Source organism: Rhinatrema bivittatum, chromosome 2 (assembly GCF_901001135.1).
Source record: "Rhinatrema bivittatum chromosome 2, aRhiBiv1.1, whole genome shotgun sequence".
Taxonomy (NCBI): domain Eukaryota; kingdom Metazoa; phylum Chordata; class Amphibia; order Gymnophiona; family Rhinatrematidae; genus Rhinatrema; species Rhinatrema bivittatum.
The window spans coordinates 476,422,588-476,435,658 of record NC_042616.1 but is presented as its reverse complement, the minus strand read 5'-3'; positions in this window follow the sequence as shown (position 1 = coordinate 476,435,658).

The following is a 13,071-nucleotide window of genomic DNA, read 5'->3' as shown; positions in this document are numbered from 1 at the left end:
CCCCCTGGGGGCAGTTACTCCCTTGTCCCTACCAGGGAGCCGTTCTCCACTGCTCCAGGACAAGGGTCCACCCCCGAGAACAACACATGTATATTTAAGTCTTCAAGTCTTATTTCATATAACTTTTCATGTAGAACTTGAACCATTTGTGCAGCCTTTCTCTGGATCACCTCAACTCTGTCTCTTTTTATTTGGAAGAATGACATTCAAAATTTGACACAATATTCTAATTAAAATATCATCAGTGACCTTTACAAAAGCATTATCACCACTTTTCTTTAGTGGTTATGCCTCTTCCTAAATATCTTAGCTTCCATGAGCTCTGCCCAAAGGCTTGTCATTTGACGTGATCACTCCAAGGTCTCTATCCAAGTTAGTGCACATCAATATCACACTCCCCATTGTGTCATGATCCCTCAGATTTCTGCATCCCAAATTCATAATTCAAAACTTTGTTGCATTAAATTTTAAACTGCCAACCATAATCCCTGTGCTGAGCAATATTAGGGCGTATTTCATTATGTCTACTCTGTGAGAATCATCTACTCTGATGTAGGTCTTAGTAATAACTGCAAAAAAGAAAACATTTCCTTCTAATCTCTCTGCAGTGTTGCTCAGACTGAATAAAGTTGGCCTTAAGACAGATACCTGAGGCACTCTATTAATCACCTTTCTCTCTGAAGAATGATATCCATTTATACCTACCTTCTGTTATCTATCACATAACCAGTTTCTAATCAGGTCTACTATCTTGGAGTTCACCCTCAAGTTGCTCAGTTTATTTATGAGCCTCCTATATGGGGCATTATCAGAAGCTTTGGTAAAATCCAAGCACATCACATCCAGTTTATGGCTCCAAACCTAATCTTCTGGTCACCCAATCAAAGGAATTGGTCACATTTGTTTCACACAACCTCCCTATGGTAAAATCACACTTGAATCCCATCCTGTGGATTCAAGATATCTTAATTTACTTATTAATTTACCTACTATTTAGGCTAACTGGTCTCTAATTTCCCATCTTCTTCCTATTACCACTCTTAAGAAGAGGGGCAACATCAGTCCTTCTCCAATCCCATGGAACTACTCCCCTCTAAAAAACAAAGAACAAAGGAAACTTCTCTGAGCTCCTTAGCATCCTGAGATGTATCCACTTCAGCCTTATAGCTATCATGTCCTCTGTTTGCACCTCTGCTATCCTAATAACTTTGTCTTTTCTCTTGTTTTTTTTTTTCTAGTTATTCTTTCCTGTCCTCTTTCTGAGATCCTCGTACCTTTTAAATGCTGGTGTTTTGCTTATACTTTTTCAGCCCCCTCCTTTTATATTATCCCAATATAGGGTGCAATATTCAAACTGTTCAAATGGAACAGAGCATGTGGGTACAATTCACCAGAGGACTTTGCATCAATTTTCAGAGATAAAGTATGTGTGTGCTTTCACTTTGAAACTTGCCACAGTTGGGTAATATCACAAGGGAATATGTTTTGTCCTCTGTCTCCAGTGGCTGTGGAGCAAGAAATACCACTAGATCAGACTGGTCTAAAAGAAAGAAATTGTCTTCATAAAGACGTCCATTCCTTCCTATAGTATTGTAACTGTTTTATGTTTAGCACCTATTATTTATTTTGTTCATTGTTCCTTTTCTCACTCCACTGTTTATTGTAAACCGGCATGATGTGATTCTCTCACGAATGCCGGTATAGAAAAAACTAAAATAAATAAATAAATAAATAAATATATTGTACCTTTACTACTCAAAAAACGTTATCCTGCCAGATCCTCTTTAAGGTATCCCCCATTTTGACAAAGTTGATGCTCTTGAAGTTCAGAACCTGACTTTATATGACCCATTTTTAATTTTACTCTTATATTAAATTTACTATCTGATAATTCTTGGAGTTCAGGTGACCCCCCTTACCTAACTAATAGAAGCACATTCCCCATTCATAAGTACCAGATCCACAATTTCACCTTCCCTCATTTGTCTGAGGAGAGCCCCTTGAGTAGTATCTCTCTAATTCTAACTGAATTTGCAAATGGAATTCTCCAATCTACACCAGTATTTAAATTCAGTAGATAGATTATTGAGTTAAATTTAACTCTCATACATAAATACGATTGTAATGACCCCTTTTCTACATTATATGAATATTAAAAATAGGAGATCCATTAAAAATGAACATGGTTACTTTCTGGGCATTAATATTGCTTGAGCAGTGTTATTGAGGGAATAATTTATAAAATGTATTGGTTGCTTACAAGACTGTGGGTATTTTGTAAAAAAAAAAAGTTCAAAATGTACCCATCTACCTGCCTTCAGATACAATATCTCTCCAAAAAAGGGATAGATATTCACCAGATTTTACACGCAGAAAGATAATGGGATTATCCCAGAAGAATCTGAAAAATAAACACTGGGTCAGTGTTTTTGAAAAACTGAGCCTACAAAAAAAAGCAACATTGTTTTTAGTATAAAACCGTACAGACTTCAGAATATTGAAGTGTTCCATTTCAAACCCCCCCTCCCAAACACACACACACATATACACACACTCCTACCTACCCCTATCCCCATCCCCACCCCTGCATCCCCACCCTTCCAGCACTTTATTCCAGAGAAACACATGCAGATATCAGAAAAAATAACAGAAGCAACTAGTGAAGGAAGGCACAAAAAGGTACCTTTAAAGCCTTCCCCATACTTCCAATATCTTTCATACACACATACACAAATACACATACCCTACAAATCACATACCCACCACATATGCACACAAACTTACACATATCCACTCTCACACTTGCCGTATATAATCCCACATTCCTCCACTCCACCTTATTTACATACCACACACACACACACACACACATATACACACACACACTCACATACATACACACACAGCCATTCTACCCACATATCTATACTCTGAGCCCTTTGCCAGATATACATGCAACTGCACCACCCGCACATCAGAGATATACTGCATCGTTCTATTGCATAGGTTGGGTTTTTTTTCCATTTTGTGGTTTATGTCAAGATTTTTCATGTAAAAAAAAAAAGCCACAGATACTAGGGATGTGCAGAATGAAAAAATGTGTTTCAATTTGGTTTTCATTTCACCAGGACCCAAATTTGTTGCATTAGTTTCATAGGGGGAAAAACCAATTTGTTGATTAGTTTTATTTGTTTTCCGTTTTCCCATTAAAGTCAAAAGGGGAAGTATTTGCAGCCTATTTTTGGCTGCAGAATTGGGGTTTTCTTATCAATTCTGATGAAACTTCTGGAGAGCAATCATCAGAATGAGAAAAGAGCTCCAAGGTACTTAGACTGTGGCAAAGTGGCACCAAAGTGGCATTAATAGACTAAGGCACTGTAAAGAGGCAAAGGGGTACCAGGAATGGCAAGAGTGCTTTAACAGAGGGCAAAGCAGCAGCAAGAGTGTCAAAAACATACCACAGCTTCAAAAGGGAGCACCGATAACAGTTGCATGAACCCTCGAAGGCAGCACAACAGGCAAAGTGGCAAGACAAGTGGCATCAACATCCTACAGCACAATGAAGTGGGAACATAGCAAGCAGAAAGAGTGTCAGAAAAAACCACAAGGCGCCGATAAAGGGACAAAGCAGCAGAAAGACTAGCATCAACACACTGAGGAACCATGATAGTGGCAAGAACACCACAAGGAGTAGAGTGAGTCGTCTGATGTATGGCAGCAAGGCAGAGTGGCAGAAAGTTGATAGGGGCAAGACAGGCTGGCAGAGTGGAGGTAGTCTGGTCCCTGTAGTTTTTGTAGAGGCAAGACAGGCTGGCAGAGCTGAGCTAGTCAGTAGGGGTGTGCATCCGTTTTCCACGTATTTGTAATCCACAACTTATTTTGTCCTATCTGTTAAGTACGTGGGGAGGTGAAACGCATCGCGACTCCCCACGTATTTAACAGATTTCTGTTTTATTCGGCCTCCTAAATAAAAATTTAAACCTCCCACCCTCCTGCCCCCCTCCCCCAAGACTTACCAAAACTCCCTGGTGGTCCAGCGGGGAGTCCAGAAGCCATCCCTGCATTCTCACACCCTCGTTTGCCGGTTTCATCATGGCGCCGATAGCCTGTGTCACAGGGGCTACCGGTGCCATTGGTAAGCCCCTGTCACATGGTCACCGGCGCCATCTTGTGCTCCTACCATGTGACAGGGGCTGACCAATGGCACCAGTAGCCCCTGAGACATAGTATGGGCAAAGGCTATTGGCGCCATTTTGAGTCCTGGCATCGGAGGGCTGGCATGCAGGAGGTCGCTCCGGGACCCCCGTTGGACCCACAGGGACTTTTGGCCAGCTTGTGGGGGCCTCCTGACCCCCACAAGACTTGTCAAAAGTCCAGCGGTGGTCCGGGAGCGACCTCCTGCACGCCAGCCGTCCGATGCCAATACTCAAAATGGCGCCGATCGCCTTTGCGTCTCAAAATGGCACCGATCGCCTTTGCCCTCACTATGTGTGGCAACGGACGGCCTGCACACCGGCCATCCGATGCCAATACTCAAAATGGCGCCGATCACCTTTGCGTCTCAAAATGGTGCCGACCGCCTTTGCCCTCACTATGTGCTGGCCAAAAGTCCCTGTGGGTCCAACCGGGGTCCCGGAGCAACCTCCTGCATGCCGGCCGTCTGATGCCAGGAATCAAAATGGCGCCCCCCACTGGACCCCAGGTAATTTAAAACATTTTGGGGGGGTTCGGGAGGGTGGGGGATTTGTTTTAATGGTTCGGGTGGGTTTTAGGGTTTTTTTGGTGTGCCGGTTTTCCCGCCCTCCCCCGATTTACGATTTTTAACAATTTTAAGAAAAAAAAAACTCGACGATCAGATTTCCCTCCCCCCAGCCAAAATTGATCGTTAAGACAATCGATTACACGATTCACACCTCCAATAGAAAGACATAGTTTAATGGAACACAGGAAACATAGATTTACCCGAGGGAAGTCTTGCCTAACAAATCTGCTTCATTTTTTTTAAGGGGTTAATAAACATATGGATAAAGATGAACCGGTAGATGTAGTGTATTTGGATTTTCATAAGGCGTTTGACAAAGTCCCTCATGAGAGGCTTCTAAGAAAACTAAAAAGTCATGGGATAAGAGGCAATGTCCTTTCGTGGATTACAAACTGGTTAAAAGACAGGAAACAGAGAGTAGGGTTAAATGGTCAATTTTCTCAGTGGAAAAGGGTAAACAGTGGAGTGCATCAGGGATCTGTATTTGGACAGGTGCTTTTCAATATATATATATATATATATATATATATATAAATGATCTGGAAAGGAATACGACGAGTGAGGTTATCAAATTTGCGGATGATACAAAATTATTCAGAGTAGTTAAATCACAAGCAGATTGTGATTGATACATTACAGGAGGACCTTCCAAGACTGGAAGATTGGGCATTCAAATTGCAGATGAAATTTAATGTGGACAAGTGCAAGGTGTTGCATATAGGGAAAAATAATCCTTGCTGTAGTTACATGATGTTAGGTTCCATATTAGGAGCTACCACCTAGGAAAAATATCTAGGCATCATAGTGGATAATACTTTAAAATTGTCGGCTCAGTTTGCTGCAGCAGTCAAAAAAGCAAACAGAAGAATGTTAGGAATTGTTAGGAAGGGAATGGTTAATAAAATGGAAAATGTCATATTGCCTCCATATTGCTGCATGGTGAGACCGCACCTTGAATACTGTGTACAGTTCTGGTCACCACATCTCAAAAAAGATATAGTTGCGATGGAGAAGGTACAGAGACGGGCAACCAAAATGTTAAAGGGTATGGAACAGCTCCCCTATGAGGAAAGGCTGAAGAGGTTAGGGCTGTTCAGCTTGGAGAAGAGACGGCTGAGGGGGGATATGATAGAGGTTTTTAAGATCATGAGAGGTCTTGAATGAGTAGATGTGAATCAGTTATTTACACTTTCGAATAATATAAGGACTAAGGGTCATTCCATGAAGTTAGCAAGTAGCAGATTTAAGACTTATCAGAGAAAATTATTTTTCACTCATCGTACAATAAAGCTCTGGAATTTGTTGCCAGAGGATGTGGTTAGTGCAGTTAATGTAGCTGGGTTCAAAAAAGGTTTGGATAAGTTCTTGGAGGAGAAGTCCATTAACTGCTATTAATCAAGTTTACTTAGGAAATAGCCACTGATATTAATTGTATCAGTAGCATGGGATCTTCTTGGTGTTTGGGTACTTGCCAGGTTCTTGTGGCCTGGTTTGGCCTCTGTTGGAAACAGGATGCTGGGCTTGATGGACCCTTGGTCTGACCCAGCAGGGCAATTTCTTATGTTCTTATGTCACAGAGCACTAAGTGAGAGCGGCAATTGGCTGCATTAGAAAAATGCTTAGCTCTGAGAGGTTGCATTCTCATCTCCTTGCCAACCTGCCAACCTCATCTCCTTGCCAACCAGGTTGGCAAGGAGATGAGAATGCAACCCACTCTATGACCCTCTATGACCCACTCTATGACAGGGCTGTGAAGTCACTTATGACTCACAGGAAACGGCTGGTTTTTCTTATGGATACTCCTACATGGCCTTCTCCTATTTCAAATGGTCACTAAGAAATAAATTACTGTGAACCAAAAGAATGAAACTAATATGATATGTTTTATTTGTGGGAGATCGCCATGCGTTTCGCGAACCCACGAATAAAATGAATAGGGACTTATGTGTTGCTGATTGCACATTCATTGAAAACAAATGCACATCCCTAACAGGTACCTGGTATATATTGCAAAAGCATAAGGCCCGGTTTTTAATGGCCTGAGCACGCAAAAACAAGGGCCTTGCGTGCACCGCGTGCATTTTAAAAAGGGCCCAGTCATGTGTGTAACCCCTGTTTCGTGCACAAGATCCGGTACTCGGTAGAGGGGCAGTCCAGGGGTAGGTAGGGGCAGTCTGTGGGGGTAGGATGGGGCAGGGCTAGAGGCGTTCGGTACAGCAGCTTGGTTGTAACAAAAGGTTATAAAAAATAATAGGGGTACCTAGGGTAGGGATAAGGGGCGGGTAGGAAAGGGGAAGGGGAAGGGAGGTTAGGGTAGGGGGTAGTGAAGGTCCCTCCCAGTCCACTCCTTAATTGGAATGGACTGGAAGGGAAATCTTGAAGCTTCAATGCATTGCCATGTGACTTTTGCATATGTCTGCCCCCCCCTTGCGTGCGCTGCCTGCGATTTTATAACTTGAGTGCACCAGCGCATGCATGTTATAAAATTGCGCGTCCATGTGTGTATGCCAGGTAGCACGTGCACATGGATGCGAGTGTTTAAATTAAACCGCAATAGATAAGAAACTAAAGGAGGGAAAAAGACTGCATAAACCAGCTGTGGCAAATAAATTGCCTAAAGCGGTTGGACATCTTAATCACAAGTGTTAAAAAAAAAACCTCCTTATTTACAGAGAAACTATCTTCAAAATATAATTAAAGTGTACCATGAAGCTTAACTTTTGTGAATCTCCAATTTCCTTCTCTGCTTTGAATGGAACTTCTGTAAATATAATTAAACTCTGAAGATATAGTTGAACTCCACTTTAAAAACTAGTGGGTAATTTGTCTTGTGCAATAGATTTTTCATGTTGCATAACAGGAGTTTTATTATATATAATGTTAGCATTCTCACCTTCAGTAGGAGTATAGAAGATCTATTTTCATCTCTGCTCTATGAGAGATGACCCTGCCATTGGCTTGCTTCATCATCATCCTCTACTTAATCCAAGGTCTCTTGCTTTGATGCCTTATTCTGTGCCAATGATTTCCTCTTTGCTAATGCCCATATTTCTGCCTTCTCATCTAGCTCTCACCCTCCACCTATGGGAGAACCTTTTGATAAAACATGCTCTTTCAGCAGTCAATCAAATTGCAGATAAGTTGTGTTCAGCGGAGACAAATTTACCTTGGCAGAACCTGAGTTAAATTAGCATGTGCCCAAGGCTGATGGGATTAATCCTGCCACGTTTTATCCATCTCCAGTCTCATTATATTCATTTCATTAGGTTTTATTTTTAATTAGTTTCCACTCTGGAACCATAACATTTTAAATAATTTATGGACTCAAACAGTAAATGTAACCCAAAAGTCTACTCAACATGGCCTGTAATGAATTTTTCTCATATTCCTAACAGAAATGTTGCCTGCCAGTATCTTAGTTTCAGCAGGGCTAACCAGAAGGACAATTTAAAGATTCAGCAGATGGTTGTAGGCAAATGGATGACTGGACATGAAGAATGATGCAAAGAGAGTTACCATAAAATAGCTAGAACAACACCTAAAAGTAATATATTTCAACAGAGCAAGCAAAGTGCTAATTATATTCTATCCTGTATTTAAGTCACATAATATATATATCCAGCAACCGCTGGCTGATTTTTTTTAATTTTTTTTATTTATTAGTTTTTTATATACCGACATTGGATCTGAGATATCACATCGGTTTACATTCAGGTACTGTAGGTATTTCCCTATCCCCAGAGGGCTTACAATCTAAGTTTGTACCTGAGGCAATGGAGGGTAAAGTGACTTGCCCAAGGTCAAAAGGAGCGACAGCAGGACTCGAACCCTGAATATAGATCTCACTGTAAATAACCATAGATAACATTTGATAATTTTTAAATAAAATATAATTGTATTCAAAATCAAAGGACAATTTTTAATAAATGAGTTTGCCTCAGATTTCATAATTCTATGCCCACACCTCATTTGCTAGACATAGGTCAAGTATAACATTATAGACATTTATAAGCATTTAACACATTTAAGCCCGGATTTTAAAAGGGCTGCACGTATAGAAAACTGGGGAAGCCCTACTCGCGTTGCTGCGTGTTACTTTGTAAAATTTGCCACCCCCCCTGCACACGCAAGTCACAGGCCACCCGCACATGCGCACGTGGTCATTGGATTTTACAACATGCATACACTAGCACGCGCATGTTAAAAAATTGGCGTGTCCATGTGCGTGCACCGGGAACCGCACGCACATGGACACGCATGCGCGGTTCTTAAAATCGACCCCTTAAAGAATACTTTCTGCTTAATTGTTTATTTAGGGGTCAATTTTCAAACCAATAAGAACTTTGCATGCACGTCCCTTTGAGAATTTCCTGGGTAAAAAGTACGGCTAGAGATTTGCACCTGTTTTTTCTATGGTTACTTATCCCTTCCAAACAATGGGGTGGATTTTAAAACCTCTGCGCGCGTAAATCCGGCAGGATTTACGCGCGCAGGGCCCTCGCGCGCCGGCGCGCCTATTTTGCATAGGCCGCCGGCGCGCGCAAAGCCCCGGGACGCGCGTAAGTCCCGGGTCTTTTGAAACGGGGAGGGAGGGGGCGTGTCCGGGGCGTGCCGCGGCGTTTCGGGGGTGGGCCTGGGGGCGTGGCGCCGGCTCGGGGGCGTGGTCGAGGAGCGGGGCTGCCGGGGGGTTAGATAGGGCGGGGGGGTGGATTAGGTAGGGGAAGGGAGGGCGAAGAAAAGTTCCCTCCGAGGCCGCTCCGAAATCGGAGCGGCCTCGGAGGGAACAGGCAGGCCGCGCTGGGCTCGGCACACGCAGGTTGCACAAATGTGCACCCCCTTGCGCGCGCCGACCCCGGATTTTATAAGATACGCGCAGCTACGCGCGTATCTTATAAAATCTGGTGTACTTTTGTTCGCGCTGGTGGCGCGAACAAAAGTCCCGGCGTGCGTATTGTTTTAAAATCCGCCCCAATATGCATAATTTTGAAAATGCAAAGCTGCTCATGTTGTATCCTTCTCTACTTTAACAGCACCCACAGGAATTGCTCCACTTATAGGGGTGTTCAGGCCATAGATTTTTGTTTTGATTTATTTTGTTTCATTGGGGTGTTTTTTTTTTTTTTTCTGGTTTATTCATTTTGGAAAATGTATCCTTTATTCAAATTGTGCACACCATTTTCTGAAACAAATAAATCTGAATAATTGAAGGAGGTGGAACTATTGGCTATTTAGTTCATTCTGTTTGGAATAAATCATTAATTGCCTATTTCGTTTTAGATTTCACATTCATTTTAAATGAATTCACAGCCTGACCACTTAATGTGGCTAAAAGTGTGCACATCGTTCTACAATGTGTATATTTTCAGCAGGAAGGCTGGGCAATAGCTGATTAACACAGGAAGTAGTTATTTGTATGTGTCAATAACTGTTGAAAATTGGCCTCTCGTTATTTGTGCATTTTACAAACATTTCACTTGATTCTTCCATTTTCAGGCCAGAAAGGAAGCCATGGCAAATTGTGATTTGGTAAGGTAGGAGAATAAAAGTCAATGGTAATCAATGCATTTTATTTATTTCATACATTTTCATTGGTAGCTCAAGGAACATTACATTTATGTATATATTTATTTTGATTTATATCCTGCCTTTTACCACTTCAAAGTGGATTACACTTGGGTGCTGTAGTTATTTCCCTGTTCCAGAGGGCTTACATCCTAAAGGCCTGATTTATTATGGTGGGTTTTTTTTCCTCATAGACACAGAATAAGAAAAAAGCTTTAGTAAAAAGGCCCCTAACTTTGTACCTGAGCCAAGCGAAGGAAAAGTGACTTGCCCAAGGTCAAAAGGAGCAGCAGCAGGATTTGAACCTTAGCTTCCCTCATTTTCAGTTTACTGCGCTAACCATTAAGCTATTCCTGTCCTCAAGCTGGATTAAAGACTGCATAGGAGACCATATAGAGACAAACTGGGCAGCAACAAGTATAATGAAACATCTGAGGCCTGTGTAACTCAGCTGTGAAATACATTAATAGCCTCATTGCCGTAGGCATGATTTTGGTTATCCCTTTTTGAAAATGCACAATCACTTGGGTGATTTTGGTGCTCTATAGAAAAAGGCAGGTAAACCACACTAAGCATGTCTAGGCCATAGTGTCCGTGAACTAAGGGAAAGACGAGAACAACACTTGTCTACAGTCATGTCTCCACACTGCCTCATGTGCATAATCTCTGAAACACTTGTTTGCCCTATCTCCACAGATTTTAATGAGGAAACTCTTACTACTCCTATGCCTGGTAAAAAAACAAACAACCACATATATTAAAGTCAGAAAATAAAACATCAGTGCTTGAGGACTGACCTGCAAAGCCAACATTTCTCCAAATTAATAAAATAAAATCCTTAAAAATCATGTTTTACCATCTACAAAAACTTTATCTTGCATTCTTCTTTCATAGTTGTTGATTCCCTATAGGGTCAGTGGCCTACGGTAGGGGGAAGGGAAAGGCCCTTAGGCACCAGGCTGTTGGGGGGACACCAACGGCCAATCATCAGTCAGCATGCATATAAGGAGACCCTTGGAGCTCTTCCGTGTAGGCTGATAAAGTACCTCTCCTTTCCCCACCAACACAGTCACCCTTGGGCTGCTCATTGCAGCCAATGACGAGGAGCAGGAGGCAGGGTAATGGTGGTAACTTGAGCAGGTTCAGAAAGCTGCCAGCAAATGAGTATGGACGAGGTAAAGTCTGAATGCTGCCACTACTGCAAGACTAAGAAGAAGAAGAAGAAGAAGAAGCAAAGCCTGATGTGTGCAGCCGGAACAGAAGGTTCAAACTGAGAGCAACAGCTGTCAGGGAGGAGGAGAGAAGCAGCTGAACATGTGTCAGTGCCAAAATGAAGAGGTAGGGTGAGATTGGCCTCAGGGGCAAAATGGAGCTGGTTTGGGTGTAGGGGGATGGGACAGGACCAGAGGCAAAGGCAGAGGGGGAGCCCTTGGAGAGAAAGCAGGGACAGGGAAAGAACTTGAAGAGAGAAAGGGGTAGGGGAGGGGGGGGGTGGCCCTTGATGGTGCAAAGTTTTAAATGTTTGTATGTGTGCTTTGGGCACCGTTTCCTCCCCTAACCCATTCTGGCACAATCCCTTCTGCCAGTAGGGGAAGAGCAGTGCTTCTTACCTGTAACTGCCTCCTCCTCTGCAGGTTTCATTGGATGTCTGAATTGCACAAGTGTCCATAGTTTCACAGGACCTGAAGGCTCTGCACCATTCAGATTTCAGAGTGAAGCCAGCAGAAGCGGAGGCTGATATAGGAAAGAAGTATTGCTCTCTACCTGCTGGTAGGAAGGCTTGTGCTGGAGGATGAGGAAGAGGGGAAGGAAGGGGTAGGTTTGCCAACTGGCTCCAGATTTGTTCAACAAAGTCGAGTCAGTCCTGGGTTTATCCCATTGCATGAAGTGATTTGTAGTTCTTATTTCCTTATTGCATGCCTTAAGAAATGCAAAACTACATGCCCCTTTCATGCAATGGGCTAAATCCAAGTCTCGATCAACCTTGTTGGACCAATTTTCAGTTAGTTGGCAACCCTAGAGAGGGGAGAGATTCACTTGTTATATGCAGAGGTGTATGTGCGTGTTTTTGTGTGGGTTTCTGTTCTGGTATGTGTGCCCATGTGTTTGTATTTATCAATATTTTATGTGTTTGTGCAGGTACGTGTTTCTGAGTGTCTGTGTATCACTGTGCATATGTATGTGTGTTTCTGTATTTGTATGTGTGAGTGAAAGGATATGTGTTGGTGTGTGACAGAGAGGCAGTGTTTGTGTCTGTATCTTTAAGTGAGAAAAGAAGGCTTTTTCTGTCACAGGGTTTGCGATGTGTGTGACAGATGAAATCTGTCTATGCATATGGGTGAACAGTATATTAATGACAGAGAGGGAATCTGGCTGTGAATGTCTCTGTGAGTGACAATGTGTGTATCTGTTACCAAAATAATTCATAAGGTGGTTAGAATAAATGGGGAGAGAAAAAAGTATTTACAGAAAACAGTAAGGTGAGTAGAACTAGTCACTGGAGTCTTTCCAATATTACAAACAAAGGATCCATCACTGTATTTCCCAAAACAGTTGGGATGCAAACCTAGCCAGTCAGAACTTAAGAATATAAAGACTTGCCATACTAGGTCAGACCAAAGATCAAAGATCATTCAAGCCCAATACCCTGTTTCCAACAGTGGCCAATCCAGGTTACAAGTACCTGGCAGGATCCTATGGGGTAGGTAGATTCCAAGCTGCTTATTTCAAGAATAAGCAGTGGATTT